We start from the raw sequence: 20,312 nt of genomic DNA, 5'->3' as shown, positions 1-20,312 counted from the left end.
ACCCAGCTATGCACCCATTATTCACAAAACCCATCCCTCCTACCCCCTGTAGATCCCACCCATCCACTGCATATCATAGCCACAGCACACCCAGCTCACAGCCCACCTTTTATTCATCTTCCTTTTGCTCACCCCATCCCTCGCCCATGCTGAAACAAACCCCCCCTCTCCTCCTTTCATTGGTCCTCTTTCCTTGCAAAGCCATCCTGATATCTCAACATTGTCACCTTCCCCCATCCCACAACTATCTCCCCATCGCCAGGTCTGCACCACTCAGACTCTATTTTACCCTTGAGTATCTCCCTGCCCCATCCTTATGTCCTCATCACTCATCACTCATCACCTCAAACCCCTCATCAGACACCACAAAAAAGACCACCCACCTCACCTTGTCACCCAACAAGTCAAAGCATGTCAATTGATGGCTTCTTTTTCATTTCCTCCACTTTTCCAAGTCTCCCCTCCCTATCCTATTCCATCACCCTGGCTATCCTTTCCAACCCTACTTCATTCCCATTCACCTCTCCCCTTTTTCCATCTAATTCAGCCTTCTAGCCCCCTTAACTCCTCATGCCACATAACCCCACTACTTCTTTCCTTTTCTTCCCCATCCTTGCTCCTCTGTGTTAGCTTTGGTTCCTCTTCTACTGCCTGAGGCCTCCTCTTCAATTCTCCATCCTCTGGTTAGACCTCTACCCCCCTTACCTTCACACTGTGCTCCTCCACCACCACCTAGCTGATCCTAGCTCTCAGATTATCTATTAGGAGATGTCCCAGAACGTTACGTGTCTGGTCCCCTTTTCATAGAGCCTCTTCTACATTCTCTCTACCACTCAACTCCCTCCACAGTCATACACCACATCAGCCACGCTCCAGCCTACCCTCAGCCTCGAGAAAGTCTCTTCCAATGCCACACCAGACCGACAGGTATCAAGGGCAACCTACTCCGCCCCCCTCTCCATACAAATGCTAACCCTTGCGAAAAGACAAAGCTTTAAGCACTAATTGCTTCCACTGTTAAGATGTGTGCATTTTAGTCACTACATCCAACATGCCTTATCATTTGTAAAACAACTTCTACTGTTGTAATGTAAACCTGCATCATTTTAAATGTTGAATAAGAGTGACCTTGAAAATTGTGAACACCTTTACTCTTCAGACATATTACAAATCTCCATGGTTGCTAGCATGTCTTGATTGTCGCAACCTTTTATACATTTAATTTGTTTTTCTTCCACCTTATTCAGAATTTCTGTACATTGACTCTTCTTGAAGAACACTCCCAGGCTGCAGGCATACAGTGTAACAAGGGTGTGCTTGTGTGCTTCTTAAGCACACTGAATGATTGCCTTTGATGATTTGTTGTATAGTATCCGCACTGTACCAGACATACCCAGCGCTTGAGGAATACGGATTCAGCAATAAAAGAGCAAATAGCATGAACTAATGCCATACATGTGTTCAGTTCTGCCCAGGGCAGTAGGGCCCAACATCTAATGTCCCAAAACCTTTTGAATGTGTTCCACAAATACATTTTGTAAAATGTTCTGGATATGCCAAGAAAGTCAAATGAAATGAGCGATCTGTTGGGGTTATCTGGTCGGCGTGGCAGAACGGATATGCAAGTTATTTGCTTCGTTCTTTCTTGCAGTGTTGTATTTAAAATACTACAGGTTGGACACCCTCAGGATAAGAATTTGGTTTCCTAGGATCTTATTAGCAGAATGTAACCATTGCATTATCGTGCACCCTGCATGCAGATTCTCTGCTCTTAACAGTCAAAGGTAGTTTTGCAGTTTTGCATAGAAACCAAGTCTACTTCTCAGAACAATTTAAAATCCTTAGCTCGTATGTTAGCATTGGATTTCTTATTCTTAAAAATGGTCCTCCCTTGAGGCGTTAGGGGCTTTGGGTCATTGTAGGATATAAAGCCTTGTAGGAGGCACCATGAAGGAGGACTGTGAATACATTAATCAGCTTCAAGCTCTACACATTGTGCTTAATATACACAGACCTATGCAACAGTGCGTGTCAGGCTGGAGTATGGTAGTGTCTGCAGGGAACGATTTAGCATGCTTGTATGGTGTAATGTTATGGACTCTGATTCACCTTTGACATGACATTCATGACATTCATGATAAGTCTTAACAGCTGCACGAAGGGTCCCTTTCCATCATGTATGCCCTTAAGAAAGTCGAATTTAGCAGCCTGATACAGAGCCTTCAGATATACATTCATGTTGGAACTTGGAAGTTCTGCACGTGAAAGCACAGCATTAACTGATTTCTTTTTTTGTTCAATAATCTTTATTCAGAATTAGCAAGTGAACAACAAAGCATTTGAGCAATTGCGTATAATGGTTTCAACAATATGGTTAAGAATGGACGGCAAAAGATGAGGCAAAACTAATGTAACCATAATAATAATGAGATTAGACTAGTGCCTAAGGACACGAGTATTGGATAAACAAAATCAATCTGTAGAGTAAATAAAATGAGTGTTCCCTGATACATGACTTGTATAGTGAGAAGAAATTGATTGATCATGGGACTCATTGGGGGACAAACAAGAGACAGACACGATACAAGAAGGAGGGGGAGGTAGGGAAGGAGGGCACAATTAAATTCATTCATAGATCAACAAGGATATATGTGACAAATGTTAAACATTGGTAGGAATTGATGTAAATTAGGCAAAGAGAAATCAATTTATGGACCATGAGCGGCCATATTATAACTATCTAAATAGTTGATAAAAGGAGCCCATTTCATATTGTACTTGGGTATAGTATCAAGGTAGGTGGCCATACAACATTCAATTCTATGTAAACAGCAAATATTGTTCCACCAGTCCGTAATAGAAATGTTTTGAAAATATTTCCAATTGGTAGTTATAAGCTTAATGGCAATGGCAATCAAAAGGTCATATAAGATGGGAGATGGGAGTAATCCAACTAGTCTGATAGCAATACTACCAAGGAAAACATTAACAAAAGAAAGGGATGTCAACTTTAAAAATAGCTTTCAAGAGTTTCCAAATGTCCTGCCACATCTTAAATACAAAAGGACAGTCATAAAACAATTGCTTATAAGAACCAGGGGTATCCCCACACGACCAACAATTCCCATCTGATTCCCTTTCAGATTGTATCAATTGTTGAGGGGTTATAATGGCTCAGTACATGAAAAAGAGAAGATTTTGTGTAATGTTGGTGGAGGTGGAGACACATCTGATCCTAGTCCATAACTGAATCCATGTATTGTCATTGAAGACTTGATCACAATTTGTCTCTCATTGGGATTGAACAAGCCAATTGATAGTAGCAGAGTCAACAGTAGCAAGCATTTAGAATTTGGCAGTTCTGGCATCTGAGGCCATAGCCAATAATTATTTTCTGGAGGCATTTGGTGTAAGAAAATTGCTTGAGTGTGTCTGAAGGCTGTCAAGACAACACTTGACGAACTTGGTATAAAAGGTGAAGTCTCATACAGGTAGGGAGAAGGAATGTCTGAGGTTTTTAAATTATGCGATAGTGTGTTTTTGTACAATTTGATAAATAAATCTGATTCCCTTGGCGAGCCAGGACCTACGATATAATACCATGTTTCTGATAGTTAGGGACCTGTTATGCCACAAATATGGTGAGAGTTCAAGGGACAGGATTTGATTGATGGGAAAAGGAAGATTCTTAGGGCAGATCTTGAGGCTTTGAGAGAGTCGGAGTATGTGGAGGCAGAGTGGTCAAAAATATAGAACATGTCAACAATTTCACAAAGGGAAACTAATTGTTTCTCAAGTCTGCACCAGGAGGGGATATCACCAGCATCAAGCGAGGCAAACCAGAAAATGGTCTGCTTGAATACGAAAGCATTGTGATACATTTTAAAGTCAGGAAATCAGACACCTTCATTTTCAAAGGGAGTTTTAAGCTTGTTAATAGCAATTCTCTTGCATTTACCCTTTTCGCATAGGAAATTAAGCAAGATTGAGTTAATCGACTTACAAAATGTAGTTGTGAGAGGTACAGGAAGAATTTGTAGATAATAGAGGACAATGAGAGATAACATCATTTTGATAGTGTCCAGGCATCCCCAGCAGGATAGATAAATAGGAGACCAGATAGAGGATAATCCCGTAAGGCTATTGAGTAAGAAATACATATTCAATTTGATAGTGCGACTAACGGAGGAAGCAAACCATAAGCCTAAGTATTTAAAAGAGTTGTTGCACCATTTAAAACCAAAGACTTCCAATTCATGCTTGAGGCAGAATGGATTGAGGTAATAACTCTGATTTATCTCTAATAAGCTTATACTCTTATACTGAAGAAAATTCTTGTAACTTGGCCAACACATGGGGGGTATTGTTTAGGGTTTTTCAATAGAATGAGAATATCGTCTACATAGGCAGCTATCTTGGTTTCATGGATGCCATGAGAGATCCCAGGGATATTTCTATCAGCTCTAATATGTTCCAAAAAGGGGTTCAAGGGATAACACATACAAAATGGAGGATAAGGGGCACCCCTTCCTAGTACCTCTTCATAAAGGGAAAAAAGAAGAGGAACTACCATTAATGCATATGAAGGATTTTGAATCAGAACATAGAAGTTTGACTAAAGATATAAAGCCCTGACCACACTAATGCCAACGCAGGGCCTGGAACATATATTCCCAATTGACCCGATCAAAGGCTTTTTCTGCATCTAAAGCAATAACCAATTCTGTCATTTTTGTCCTTTGAGATAATGTACATGTCATCAAAATGAAGCCTTGCATTGGCTGAGCAGTTCCTGCCATTGACATAGCCCACTTGGTCAGGTTTGATCACACTGGGGAGGTAAGATTCAATTCTGTTGGCAATTAGTTTGGCAAAAATCTTACTTTCTACATTAATAAGGGAGATACGTCTATACTTTTTAGGGAGATCTGGATCTTTCTCTGCCTTTGGGGATAGGATGAGGAGTGCCTCGGAGAAGGTTCCAGATGAAGACCCCTTGTAGTTAAAAGAGGAGTGTAGGGTTTTAAGTCTAGGGGTTGGGAGCCTGAAAATTGTTTTTAAAACTCTGTGGATGGACCATCCCAGCCAGGAGCTTTACCCCCAGGGACGTCATTTCACCAAAATGCCAAGGGTAGCGGAAGTGACATCGCACGACCCTTGACCCCCTGATGACATCACAGGAAGCGATGTCATTTGACCCCACCCCAAAGTGATATCGCAGGTAGCGATGGAACAAGACATTTCACCCGTTGACAAAACAGGAAGTGGCATCACATAGCATTGTACACTACGAAAAATATAGTTACGATATCACTATGTGATGTACATTCATACAAGAATGGATCGCCATATGTATCATTAAGTTCAGTGTATATTGGCCCATATTACCAAATTACTGTGAATGTAAGCAGACGTCCATGACCAAATGATAAGTGTAAGTGCTATATAATAACACATCATTAAGCGCTTTATATAGAAAAAATATACACCCAATATCACCCAACCTGTGTTGGTACTCATTTATCGACCTCAGAAGGATAAACGGCTGAGTGAGGCGTTTAAGAACAGACTAAATCAGTGACTCACCCCCTGAAGTGTGCCTGAAATAAACATTTAATGAGGCCAGCAATTATTGTATAGAATTCCAGAAAGACACATTATTTGGTATTCCTATTCTTTCTCATTTAGGGTCAGTGTTGAAAGTGTTAGAAGAAAAATAAGAACAGGAGTGCCACAGGTCTTTTTTTAAGGGGCCTGAACAAGAAAGCCAGCCACCCCAGAAGTAAAGAGTCACAGCCCAGGAGCTTGCATTACTAAAAAAACAACAAAAAAAAACAATTTTTCAAAAAATTTTTTTTAGTAGAGGTCGCAAGGGAGACCACAGAGGTCGCAAGGGAGACCTCAGAGGTCACAGTTGTGACCTCTGGCGACCCCCAAATGACGTCCCTGTTTACCCCTTTCCGACTCCTTGATGGCTTGGTTGATTTCCTGCATAGTTAGGTCACGTTCTAGGTGGCTAAGGTCTAATGAGGGATAAGAACTTCTGATGTTCTCAAAGAAAGCTTTAAGATTAGCCTCTGTTTCTGGAGAATATAAATCAGTAAAGAAATTCTTGAAGACTTCAATAATACCAGCAGGATCTGTAATGATATTGCCGGAAGGATCTTTAATATGAGAGATAAGTGTTTTTTCTTTTCTGGCTTTGACATAAGAAGTGAGAGCTTTGCCAGTTTTGTTGGAGGTTTAGTAGATTTTGAATTTATATTTAAAGATACCTCCTGAAGCTTGTTTGGTGAGTTTTTTTATGAATTTGAAAACGTAAGAACAGGACAGTGCCAATGTCTATATTTGAAGAGGAGGGATAATATTGCTTCTCTGCATTGGTGAATTGAAGCTATAAGGCATCAATGTCTTTCTTATATCGCTTCTTTTTCATACTAGAATAGGCAATTATGTGACCTCTTAAGGTAGATTTAAAGGCATCCCAATTAGTGGACACTGAGGTACCTTCATCAACATTTTCAGCAAAGAAATGTTGTTGGAAGGACACAAATGATATATAACTTAATCTGATACAAATAAATTGTTGGTCCTGAAGTAGACTGTTATTGAATTTCTATCTGGAGGAGGATTTCTTAATATCGAAGAGATCAAAGGAAGTGATGACTGGTGCAGGGTCCGAAATAACAATATTGGTTATGAGGGAATCAATAATAGTATTAGTGGGGGATATGGTAGTGCAAATGTAGTCAAGGCATGGGAGGGTGTCATGGGGATGAGAATGGAACATGTACTGTAAGTCGACCGGGTGGGCAAGTCTCCAGGTGTCAATGAGGCCAGTTTCTGTTACGCAGCGTATAAAAGCTTTATAGGACTTTGAACTTTTAAAGGAACATTTGGATTTTCTATCTAAAAAGGGGTCCAGGACATGGTTCATGTCACTGCATAAAATAAGATTAGTGAGATCTGATTTGAGGATAATCTGTTTGATCGAATCCCAAAAATCAGGATCGGGTAGAGTGGGAACATACATACCCATGATAGTGAAAATATCTGATCCAATAAACAATTTGACCCAAGCCCATCTCCCATTTTTATCAACATCTTGACATAAACAGTTGTATGATAACCTCTAACTAATTAGTATGGTCCCTCCATTTTCTTTCCCAACGCCTGGACTAGCAATAACATCCTCGACCCAGAAGGATTTGAGTTTCATAGCTTTCGTAAGAGAGAGGTGGGTTTCCTCTAAGCAAGCAATAGACGGATTGAACTCTTTGAGAAGGGAAATCATTTTACATGTCTTAATTGGTTTATTGCAGCCCTAATGGTTACACATTTGAAAACCATTGTACCTAAGAAGCATGGTTAGTACTGGTTCGTAAAAATACCTCGGGAAGGGAAAAGTATATAATAATGTAAGCCAAATCAGCATATTGCACAACATGAGCATCGGTATGTCCAACTGAAATAAGCACATAAAATACCAAGGCAAAGCACAGAAAGGCAAAACAAATGGAAACGGGGAAAGGAAGGGGATACTTGACCAAGTGGAATGAGACACAAATAAGAGGCATGCCACTGAACAGAATAAAGGCTAAAGATACATAGAGTATAGGAAGAACAGAAAGGATCAAGTTACAAGAAGCAGAGAAGAAGAAAAAGATATAGCAGCAGATGACACTAGCAGGGCCAAAGAAACAGCAAAGAACAAATCTAGCCCTGGAAGAAGAAGGGTACATCAGTTGTCCCCAGCCCACCATCATTGAGGGCAAACATGAGTTACTGCAACACACAATGATACACAGAGTCAAGTGCCAGAGGAGGAGGCATTGGTAGGGAACTATGTATCCATACTATCAGTCTTGAGGGACCGGATGTAAGCCATAAGGTCAGCCGGATCATCAAATATCGATATACGACCTTCATATGACACTTTAAAAGAACACAGATGATATAGTCCATATCTGACATTTAGTTGTTTCAATGCAGGACGATAAGAGAGAAACTCCTTTTTGCGTTGGGTGGTCTTCTTAGTCAAATCTTGAGATATGTGAATCCTATTGCCATGCCAGACCAGCGTGTTCTCCTCTTTAGCTTTTGAAATGATAGGCTGCAGTTGGGTGCATTCGAGCAAGTAAAAAATCAAAGTGCACAGTGGAAATTGTGAAGATTGTGTTATTTTTACTGGGCCAATGTGGTGAGCGCGTTGAATATTGAGTGAGATTTCTTTTGCGGCGTGAAGTAAGCCTGATAACACATTTTGAAGAAACAGGATAGCGTAATTGAATTGAATTGATTGTTTATTTGTATAGCGCCTATACACAATGTGTTTCAACATTCCACTCACATCCCTCAATGGGGCCCGTAATGCATAGGTTGTTGCACCTACTTCTGTTTTCCAATTCTTCATTATGTTTTTGGAGGTTTCTCGCCACTTTTTCCAAATGGGTTACTTTAGGAGCGACATCCTCCACTTAACCAATTCTATTTTCCATTTCACTCAATCTGTTTCGGAAAGTATTCCACCTTTTATCTAATTGCTGTAGTTTTTGGTTGGTGGTTTCAATACAAGGTTTGAATAAGTCCCAATTTCTTGTAAAATGGACTCAATGACAGTGTCTGTGGAGGATAACGTCAGAGGTGACTCACTTTTGAATCTTTCATGAGTGGCAGACATAGATTGAACAGCTTTAGGGGCTGTAGGTGATTTCTGGTTATTTTTATGGGAGGCCATGTTGAAGAATTAATAGCAGATGGAAAGCAGATAAAGGAATGAGAAGCACAATATCACACTGGCACAAGAAACGGTTATTTCCAAGGAGATGTGTTAAAAGGTAACTGTTAGATAAAGAAAATAGTGTTACCTACCATATGTAGTCCAATGCTATTAATTGTTATGAGTAAATCCTCTTCTCTTTTAAAAAAAAATAATTTCCTTTTCCTCCGCAGTACTATGAAGTAGCCATGATGTGGCGCTGGATGTCGAACGAGAAAGCCTGACTAGGCCTGAACCAGCTGACTGTGCCACTGCTGCTGCCGGGAGCCTCCGCACGGAAGATGGATTCTTTCAGAGCCGACAGTCGCAGGCCACTGGAGCGGGCGAAGACGCCAGTTCCAACGACCGAGCAAGCCACAATGAAGAGATATGCAGCCCAAAGTTGTCGGAGTGAGAAGATAAGGAGAGGTGGAGGCTTTTTATTTACATGCGCATAGCTCTCAACTCACACGCTTTTGGCGGGTGTCACCCGCCTTGTAAACAGCTGACTCACCGCCAAGCCTCCTGCACGCCCATTCATTCCAATGGGCGTCTCACCCGCCAAAAACAAAATCGGGTGTTTTCACCCGCCTTTGCCACACAAATGGTTGAGAGCTATGCATGCGTTATAGAACTATGTGAGGTGAGCTGGAGCAGCGCGCCTATGCGGCCATCTTCATTGGCACCAAGCCAGGCCCCCCATTAACTGATTTCAAAGAAATGCTCTTTGATTGGATTTAGAGGCAGGATTGCTAACTACTTACTCCCTGTCAAAAAATGTATTTTAATTAAGTGTTTTCCGGGATTTTCTCGATATACCTTCTTTGAGTAATATATAGTGCTGCTCAGTATCTGCCACTGTGACAACTGTACCTTCTAAAAGGGCCCCTAATAAAAAGCCAATTCATTTTACAAGACCTGCACATTCTGGGGTCTGTCAGGTTTTTATTTCGGCTCTGCAAGACATTCTGTAAATTGTTTGTTTAGCATTCGTTGTGATATACAATGTCATATTCATGAACCTCTTTTGGATTGGTGCATCTGCTTTACTTAAGGTCCTGCCTCTTCTAACTTGTATTTTCAGTACACACAGTGTGCAATGAATGCCTCCTACATTCATGTCTACATCGCAAAAGAAGCAAGCTTTCATTTATAATTTAATACCAGTACTTAGGGATCATGTACAGAGAAGCTCCTTTCTGTTCACTGAGCTCTCACCAGCATCTTCATCTTCTGCCAGTTGTTTTTTGTATCTAGCGTGTAGTCTATCAAGATTACCTTTGTGTGTGCACTTCTTGTACCAGGACAGATACCACCTTGTATAACATTGGTTTATTTCTTCTGCATTTGCATTTTTGTAGTGTTCTACAAGCTGTTTATAATCAATGTCTTCAAACTCATTTGAATTCTTACATCAAATAGTTTTTCAGTAGATTATCGGTTTTGAACTAAAGCCTGTTTTTGTTGACATTTACACAATAAACACAAATGAAAAACTATACCACTTGAGGGATAACACTTGGACAACTGCGGTTGATCTGCCTGTATTACACCTTCCATAACTTCAGTCATACATTTGTACCTGAAACAAATAATAAAAACACATCTTTAAAAATAATGAATAACTGAACATATAGCATTAGTGCTGTAATTGCACATCGACACTATGAATATGGATTTTCTAGACACCATTGACTTTGGAGTATTGTCAGGACCAACATTGTAGGCCTCAAAATATCACTGAATTAGATTTTAGAAGTTAAAATATGCTCCTAAATAATGGGGATATTTAAGAGTGTATTTACTTCATTGATGTCCATATTGACAATGTCATTTATACTACATACCATACATTGTAGAGGGACACCATGGAAATGATCAATCTATAGCCAGTTTCTGATAACACAAAACCAGTCCCATTGTTTACTCACTGAAACTGCCACATAATATATTCCCTCTGCATATGTCCCTATACTAGGGCCTGTGCCAATACTTGAAAGGGGATATTGAGAGGAACAAGAGTGTAAGGGCTACATCAAAGTTTGAAACTAATAAACAAACAAGGAAGATTCAGAATAAACAAGATATATCACATTGTTGTTGATGAATATACAGGAGCCTGAAATACCCTTTATGTTTACAGCCCTTATATCCAAGATCCAAGTACGCACCACACACAGACATCACTTCCAAAATCCCAACCCAGGTTGGGCCTCTCAGGAGTGTGTGGATGCTCCGGCAGCTCTGTTTTAACAGGTTCAGACTGTGCTAGCTCTGTTTCTGGCTATGGATATTTGGAAACTGCCTTCCAACCCAATATCTGCCAATGCCCCCTCAAGCCCTTGCCAGCTTCCACGATTGTTGTCTAGTTTGAGGGTTCCATAACCAGGTGGTTACCTTCCCTAGCATTTATTTTGCTTTTTCAAAGTGTTTTTCGATATCGTCAGAAGCTCCCCATATTCATAAGTCAATGTCATTTGCATTTTATGTGTCGCATCCTCCCTGTTGCTAGTTGAAAAAGCCCAAATGGTGTTTGTACTCTCATGTCTTGGAGGCAATGTTGGCTCCTGATCCATTTGTATTTGTATTTGTTTATTATTTATACAGCACACCAAACCCGTAGGTAACTGGGCGCATTACTTGGTTACATAGTTGCATACAGTTCATATATATTAATCAGGTGAATACAACAAATATACAAACAGACATAGATATTTACAAAACAATTAACATAATTACAGATGTTCCATCCAGATATGTACAAGGTTGAGGTGAAGCAAGCTATACATGAAGGGACAAAAGCCAACATTTCTTGTTCTTTCTGAAACTGTAGTAGGAGGTTTCTGTTCTTAGGTCGATAGGTGATGAGTTCCATAATTTAGAGGCCATCACTGGAAAGCTACTGACACCTGCTTTCTGCAGTTTGTATCTGGGAACAATCAATTGGTGTGACTAAGCAGATCTCGAAGGTCGTTCTGAGTTTTTTTGTTGAATTTGTCAACTACATATTTAGGGGCCGAGTTATCTAGACATTTGTACGTGAGGTTTAGGGTTTTGAAATTAATTCTGTCTTTCACTGCTAGCCATTTAACGCTGTGTCTGACAGATGAGATGTGCTGTGTCTTAGGAACATTAAACACTGTTCTGAGGGCATTGTTCTTCAGAGTTTGTAGTTTAGTTATATTGTACTTGCAAGAGCCTAAGTAAAGGGCGTTACAGTAATCCAATTTTGATAAGATTAGTGCTCTAGCCAGTATCGAGGAGCTAGCAGTTGAGATGAAAGGCTTGCAGGCATTAATTAATTTACATGTGTATGCTTTGGCAGATGCTGTGGCATTGACCTGTCTTTTTAGGTTTAGTGTTGAGTCAAGGTTGAAGCCTAAGGTTTTTACCTCTTTGGAGACTTTAATGTTGTTACCGTCAATATTGAAGGATTTAAACTGATTTCTGAGGTTATTAAGTCTTACTGTTGAGCCGAGGAGAAGAAGTTCGGTCTTCTCGTCATTCAAACATAGGCCGTGGGTGGCCACCCATGCCTGGATAATCAAAAATATTTTGTTAAGCAATGCAGAGTCCGTATCATAGTCACCAGAGATAGGTATGAGAAACTGGGTGTCATCCGCATAATTAGTGTAGGTGACACCCAGATTATCAAGATCATCAAAGAGGGGCTTGGTGAAGATATTATACAAGTTTGGTGAAACACACAACCCTTATGGAACTCTACAGGTGATGGGTATATGATCGGCTGAGGTATTGGATGAGAAGACTCTTGTGGTCCGATTGTCCAGAAAGGACTGAATCCTGGCCACAACTTCATTAGAAAAGTGTGCTGCTGAGGTAAAATGGTGACATAGGACCTTCTGATAAACTAGGTTGAAGGCGGCCAAGAGATCTAAGAGGAGTTACCCATTGTCCTCTAGGTTATCCATTTGATTTTTTAAGTCAATAAGGGCAGACTCAGTTCTGTGTTTAGGCCTAAAGCCAGATTGTCTCAAACCAAGGAGATTGTTAGATTCCAAGTACGCCTCTATCTGAAGGTATGCTGCCCTATCTAGTATCTTGAGGAGAAAGGGGACAGTGGTTATAGGTATGTAATTGGTCGGTGTGTTAGGGTCTAGGTTGGGTTTTTTAAGAGTGGGAGGACCCACGCGTCTTTTAAATTGGAAGGGGCCGAGCATGAGTCAAAAGAGGAATTTATGAGTGAGGTGATAAAGGGTGCTAGTTCACTGGTTGCCTCTTTAATAATAGGCGCAGAGCATAGGTCACCCTGGCATCTTGAAGGTTTTCATGAAGATATCATTTCCGTTACATCATTGATGGTGACGGGGACGAATTTAAAATGATTGCCATTGTAGGTTTTAAAGGTGTAGTGTAAATTGTAGGTACGGACGGGTCCTTGGCTAGATTAAGTTTTTTGTTCTCTATTTTCTTTTGAAGGAGAGACATTTTATTAGCTAAGGCATATTGAATATTAGAGCACCCTGTCTTGTCCTTGTTGCACGTTTCTGTTTGTGGCGTGGGTGATTCTAATTCTTTTAGGATAATGAAGAGTTCTCTAGTGTTGGAGTTGGCTTTGTTTATCCTATCGTTAAAGGTGTCTCTTTTAGTTTTGATTATCGCGTTCTTGTATTTTTTAGATCGGACCAGTTTAACCTTATTGTCATCAGTAGGGTTAGACTTCCAGCAGGTTTCTGCACTTCTTTTCTCATTGCATAAGGCTTTAAGCTTTGGGGTAAACCAGGAGTTAAGGTGAGATTGTGGTTTTTCTTTCTACATTTTTAGAGGTGCTATTTTATCAATGGCTGTGTTGATAGTTTTATTGTAGAGTTCTACAAGTGATGTTGGGTCAGTACTTAAGAGTGTGGGATTGGTAATGTGTTGGAGTAGAGGCAATAAGGTATCCAGCGTGATATTATGCGTATTTCTGGTTGCAGTGCAGGGGGGGGGGGCTTTGGGAATCCATGTAGCTTGGGATTTGACTGGTAGGGTGAATGAGATTATGTGATGGTCAGTCCAAGCACATGGTTCATTGGCAGTGATTTTAGTATCACAGTTCAGATAAGTGAGCCAGTTTAGAGCCCTACCTGTATTGTGTGTGAGGCCTAATTCCGTGATGGTGTTAGCCAGAATTAAAGCATTGTTGTCATTTCTGTCATTGAGACCTGGATTAAAGTCTCCTAATATTAGGATCTGTGAGGTGGTTTTTGTATTGGAGGAAAGTAAGGATGTGATGTCTTCTTCAAAGGAAGAGATGGGACCTGGGGGTCGATATATGAGGTGTAGAGTTATTGTACATGAAGGTGAGAGTGGCAATTTAACTGCAAGGAGTTCTCCAGAAGTGAAGGAGACTTGTGGGATTGCTCTGAATCCCAGATTAGTTCTGGTAATAAAGGCAATACCTCCGCTACGGGACATTTCTCTGTCTGATCTTATAATAGTGTAGTTGTCAGGTAATGCTAATTGTAACGAGAGGCCTGATGCGGCACGCAGCCAGGTTTCAGTAACGACGAGGAAGTCTAATTGCTTGGCGACAATAAGGTCAGCAATGTCTACAGCATGGGCAGTAATGGACCTAGCATTGACAAGTGCTTCTTCGATGAGGGGAATGTCGTTGTCATGTTGTGTAGTGGGTAGGTCAGTAGTAGTTTGGCCAATGTGGTTAGATCTCGTGATGACATTGGTTTTTACTTTAGAATTATTTTTCGCTGCAAGGGCCTGGAAGGCAAGGCTGGTTCTTGAACTGAGCCTAAGGTTCCGAAGAGTAGTGGGGCAAGGTTTGTTAAGGGTAGGTCTAGAGGCATAGACTTGAATCCATTGCAAAGGGGAGAATGGCCAGTATTGGTGTGCCATTGTTTGTGGAAGCGGTATAAGACTAGACGTGCTCGGGAGACAAGATGACAAGAAAGTTGTTGGTGTAATAAACTCTGCCTTCAGTAATACTATGCTCATAGAAAGCGAGAACTTATATTTGTGGATAGGTGACATCCTGATACAGGTTGAGGGGTTATAGGATGGGAGGTTAGCTGAGATAGTAAGGGTTGGTTCAAATATGGCTATAGTAAGTGTGGTCATAAGAGATGAGAGTTAAAGTGTCTAGAAGTCAAAAAGGCGTGCATGACTGATACAACTCGAATACCAGCTATTTGCCAAAATTGAATAAAGCAAGGTTACAAATTACACACAAGGATATATCTGCAGTCGCCAGATACAGCGTGCTCGAGAACAATGATAGATAACCAGTGAGAGAAATGCAGCTAAAGTGAAGGACAATGCGGTTGGTCTAGATTTACTGGGAGGTAAGTTAACGGTCACCAAGTACTGCGTACTGATGAACACAAGCAACACCGGTGAAAGCAATGCAACAGTTTAATACAACTTAACTCAGTAAGTAGGTAATTAAAACAAATGAGGAGCTGGGTCCTGGAGTATCAGCGCTGTACCCTGCTAAGTTAGTAGGCAAGTTGACTATTTTGGCGGGTTAGCACCACATGCCTTGTACTGATGGTAGCACGAAGGGAATACAAAGCAGCAATACAGTGGTAACAGTCTAATACAGATTGACTATGTTTGCAGTCGGAAGGATAACACTGGCCACGTGAACATATTAGATTCAATAGCAAATTACAAAGATACAAAGATAAGCAGTATGGCCTAATTTAGCTTTAGTTTTCTAGCAGGCAAGTTGATAGTTGCAGAGTTGGCACCATGTGCCTAGTGATATGGATCAGTAGTAGTGAGATATAAGGCAATACTGTACTACAAAAGTGCAAAGCAGCTTGTCTAAGTATGCTAGTTGGCGGGTTACCATATATCACATGCACGTCTAGAAAATCAAATGGAGAAACAAATGAAAGAACAACAAAGTTGCAAGACCGTTCCGCTTATCTATGTTTTACTGTGGATAGGATGATACTGGCAACAAATAGGGTTCACAAAGAAACGATTCAATTTGGAGGGATATGGATCGAGAGTACCTTAATGACGTTAGTTCTGAACACCGTTGAGTGTGCTGGGGTGCAGCGGGTCAATGGACAGTACGATGTCTGATAAAGTGCGCCCGCTGACTGCTCATTTACCAAATGGCTAGTTCTGGTACAGTATAGGGTGCGGGTCGCGCTCTAGCAGTGTTCCGGTAAATGGATGTGGGAAGATCGACGGCTGGGCACCAGTATAGTATAGATGCTGGGTGGATTTAGCGTGCGTGTGTACAGATAAGGGGACTTCAAAGGGTTAGCGTAGAAGGACAACAGCAATGTTTGGATGAGGGAACCGGTGAGATGTGATGAACTGGCGTAGAGTACTCGCAACTTCGCTTGACTCGGTCAGGCTCAGTCAGGAACCTTAGTGTGTGCCTTGGCTGTGGGCCGGCTTCGCCTGACGGCGAGTCCCGATTGGATGCTAAGAACAGTGGGGTAGCCAATGGGCTAGCATAAGGCCAAACACGGCCAGGAAGTGTAGGTTGGAACGGCAGTGGCCATCTTAAGCTTGTTCAACCCTCGTGGTTGGACTTGGAGTCGGAGCACAATAAGCTGATGTTAAGGCTCCAAGGCAGTAATTCGGTTAAATTTGGTGCACAAAACAAATGGTGGGTAAAGTAAAGACGGAGCAGCAGCTCTATGAAAAAGCACAGCTGTGATCAGGTAGTAGCAGCTGGCATGAGGATAAAAGCCACTGCTTACCATACAAGTGATTGAGATAAATTAGCCTATACTTCACAGTTATACCATACTCGAGATAATGCACAGACTATTTACTATTTACTATTTACTATTTACTATTTACTAGCCCAATAGTTATTTAAAAAATAAAATTGCAACAACAAGGAGAAGAACCTCCATTTTCCAAAGTGCACAGAAAGTACAGTCTCTGGCAGCGTTGACTGCATTGTGGAGTGATGGCTGGATGCTTATTTATATATTGTTCGGTCCTTGAATGAGCTAACGGAAGCTGCAGCATCAGCATTGAGGCAGGGATCTTTTTGCTGCTACCATTTACTTAACTGAGGGTGTTTACTCCAACTTTACCATTTTGCTCTGTGAGTGGTGTTTAAAGTGGCGAGGCGTCCGCGAGCTGCACGCAGTCTCTGGCATGGTTGGCTGCGTTGGTTGGTGCTGGCTGGAATCTCATTTATCTATTTTTCGTTCCTTAAATGAGCTGCTGGCAGCTGCGGCATCAGCCCTGAGATGGGAATCGTTCTTCTGCTAACATTTACTTATCTGACAGTGTTTCCTCTAGCTTTACCATCTTGTTCTGTGGCTGGCGCTTTAAAAAATGTCCCGTGGAGTGAAGCTTCCATGAAGTGCACACAAAGTGTAGTCTCTGGCAGTCTGTGAGTGTTGTGGGGTGGGTGCACCATCTGAGTAACTCATGTGAGGGGGGCAGATAGTTGGTGGGGTTTGTGAGGGCTCAGAAATGAAAGCCGGACACAAAGTTGTCATGTTTTTGGTTAAATACTTTTATTACCATAACCAGGTAGGAAAAATGCCTCTCTGACCCTGCTCTAGTAGGCACTTCCCTACCTAAAACCAAATACTAAGGATCTATCTGTGTCAGGATGTAAGAAAACAAAGTGCTGTCCTTGTGTCCAAACGTTCTATCCTGACCCTCACACTACAAACAAAAATAACAAAGTGAAAAAGGAAATGTCTTTAACCTGATGTTTGCAAAAGGTGCTCATAAATGAAAATAGAATAGCTCCAACATAAATGTTCTCCAAGGTAACAGAAACTTGGTTCCAGATGGTGGTTCCCTTCCTCTGGAATCTTCACTTGTATGGCAATGTCTCCTGGTCTAACAGTTCTTTGTGTCATTTCTTGGCCCACAACAATCCTGTTAGATACAAAGCTGCTTAGCTTTGTGATTCCTTCTTTTTCAAATTTCCTTCTTTGTTGAACAAACACTGTCCTTTCTTGGAATGTTTTGTCGGTTTGCAATTGCCTGGTATACTCCCCTGCCATCACTTCTTATGCATTTCCAACTGCCTGGTACACTCCCTTGCCAGGACTTCTTATGCATTTGCCACTGCCTGGTATACAGTGCTGCCATGACTTCTCATATACTTATAGCTGCCTGGTTTACTCACCTGCCAGGACTTCTTACTTCCATACATATATAACAGTTTCTCTTTACATCCAAACGTGCATATACCTTCCTTGGTTCGGTATATTGAGTTGTTTTGATGTTTGCTTTAAGCTTTGTCCATATCTGCACGCCATGCTTTCATATATTGTTGGGGTTGTGTTTGTATTCTGCTCTTTTGACTCACAATCTTCTAATTGTTTCTGTCTCTACAGCTTTAGAATGTGCAAAACTGTGTTTGGCGTGGTCTCCGCAATGCCCCAGGGTCCTGTGAGAAACCTGAAGGTTTCTCCCTGGCTAGTCCCTGGGGATCTGTCATCCAGGTGGCCAGGACACAGCCCTCGCTATTGGATCCAGTGCCTGGGGTTGGATCAGTGAGGGAGGATCACCTGGATTGGGGTCCTTAGGTAGTGGGAGTGGGACACCGATGGGCGAGACACAGTATCCCCCTTCTTACAACACCGTTTTGCCATCCTTCCACATAGGTAATTCCAAAACAATGTCCCTCTTTTTCCTACATGAACACTTTCATACAACACGAAAGATAATGGAGTAACACCAGAGCCATTTACCTGACATGTCCCCATACTAGGGTCAGGCAAGTCAGGCAATTGACCAGAATCACATACACCTGACGGCCATTTCCCTTCCCCACAGGTAGAGCACCCAATGAGAATGGCAGACCGAACGACGTGAGAGCTAACTCAGCGCGGCAGTTCAAGAGAAGAAGAAAGCGCATACCGAGAGGGTGACAAGGAGAGAAATGAACTTGCCCTTTCCGACCAATGCCTGTGAAACCTCAGCAGAAGAAATTATAAGACCGCAAACAATAGCCAGCATGTGTTGCAGCAGATTTCAACAGTACACAAGACCCTCCTCTGCTGATTGCCAAGCCAGGGAGAGACACCAAACTTGACTCCAAAGAGAAAGAAAGCTAAGCGGTTCATCACAGCTGCTGAGTCAAGGGGAAAGTCGATAAAAAACTGGACTGTGTTGAACGAAAAGCAGCAAATGACTGATTTGAATTGTGAAAGAGCTATTGATGGAAAAGGGGGAAAACCAGCAATAGAGAAGTCCGGCACCACGTAGGTGTTCACGAAGGACACTCTTGGTGATTACCTGATGGTAGAAACTGCCATAACCCGAGGGCATTGGGAAAAAGCGAGAAGAGGTTAAAATGGTTATACAGGATCTTGTAAAATCCTCTGTACAGTCGAAAGTCTTTGACCGACAGATGATTGTGAAGAAAAGGGAAATTAATCCCGCTTGGCAGTTAGCGCATGAACAGTGTGTTGCAAAGGTTGGTAAGAGTGAACCCGCCAGAGGGATGCAAACAAAAAAGGGCTAAGTCTAATGTCCCGAAATACAGTGAACTATTTAGCAAAGGTTGGCAAGAGTGAACCCCGCAGAGGGATGCGAACAAAAAAGGGGCGAGGCCTGAAGTCCCTATGAACAGTGTGTTGACAGGATGAAGCCAACCGAGGGATGTCCACAGTGAAATGTTTTGCAAAAGTTGGCAAGAGTGAACCCAGCAAAGGGAGGCCGACAAAAAGGGGCAAAGCCTGAAGAACTGTTTAAAAAGACATTAAGATTCGTGAATGCAAGAAGTATTGTAAGACCAGGGGAAGTGGATTGTCCCCCTTGACATTGGGATAAGAGTCCAACAGAGGGAGATCCCAAAAGAAAGACCTGAGCCCGATCAAGGAAAGCCTAGGGGTCCGAGCCCAAGAGAGGGAGATCCAGGGGGTGAAAAGTTATCACCCCAACATTAATTTGGAAAGTAACTTTTTCTTTGTTTGTGTTGCTGAATACATCAGGCCCTTGAAGGCAAGAGACTTTTACTGAAAAGAGACTTAACCATTGAAGAACCAGATAACTGATACAGAACTATCGACTCGTGCTGGGGAAAGCTTGAGTATGTGCTGTGCTCAGGAGATCCACCTTGTCCCATGCTCAAAACGCTGGGAAGGAAGACCCCAGGCAATCACATCCTGACTTATTATTTGAGAACACTTTGTCATTTATTGAAAACCCTATCCCACACTCTTTCTGTAATTAGCTGAAAGGATTTGGCAATTTTTTTTTTTTAGTTTAGGCCTTTTACTTGGCAAGACGCCACAACGACTACCTTATTGTTTTATTTGATGGTCGAAACTTGCTCCCATCTTAGATTTAAGTTTAGGTTTTGCGTTTTTCCACCCTGCATTTACAGGTTAATAAACACCCTTGAACTGTGATCACTTGTGTCTGTCTTTACTGTTGCCACCATGAGTTCTTTACAGTCCCCACTTTGCTTGGGCTGACTCACCAGCTCCGTGTGGCATCTTCGGCCCCGTTCGTGCCTACGCGGCATAGCTTTGCTACTTGCTTTCCATTCTGCACTGCTCTGAAATCTCTATGGCTTCTCTCGCAGCTCCACTCCTGCATGCCTCCTTTCCTTCTGGTCTCAGTGAGGGTAATGCTGCTTCCTCCA

This window comes from Ambystoma mexicanum, chromosome 11 (assembly GCF_040938575.1).
Source record: "Ambystoma mexicanum isolate Mex_15411 chromosome 11, UKY_AmexF1_1, whole genome shotgun sequence".
Lineage (NCBI taxonomy): Eukaryota > Metazoa > Chordata > Amphibia > Caudata > Ambystomatidae > Ambystoma > Ambystoma mexicanum.
This window is presented reverse-complemented; position numbering follows the sequence as displayed.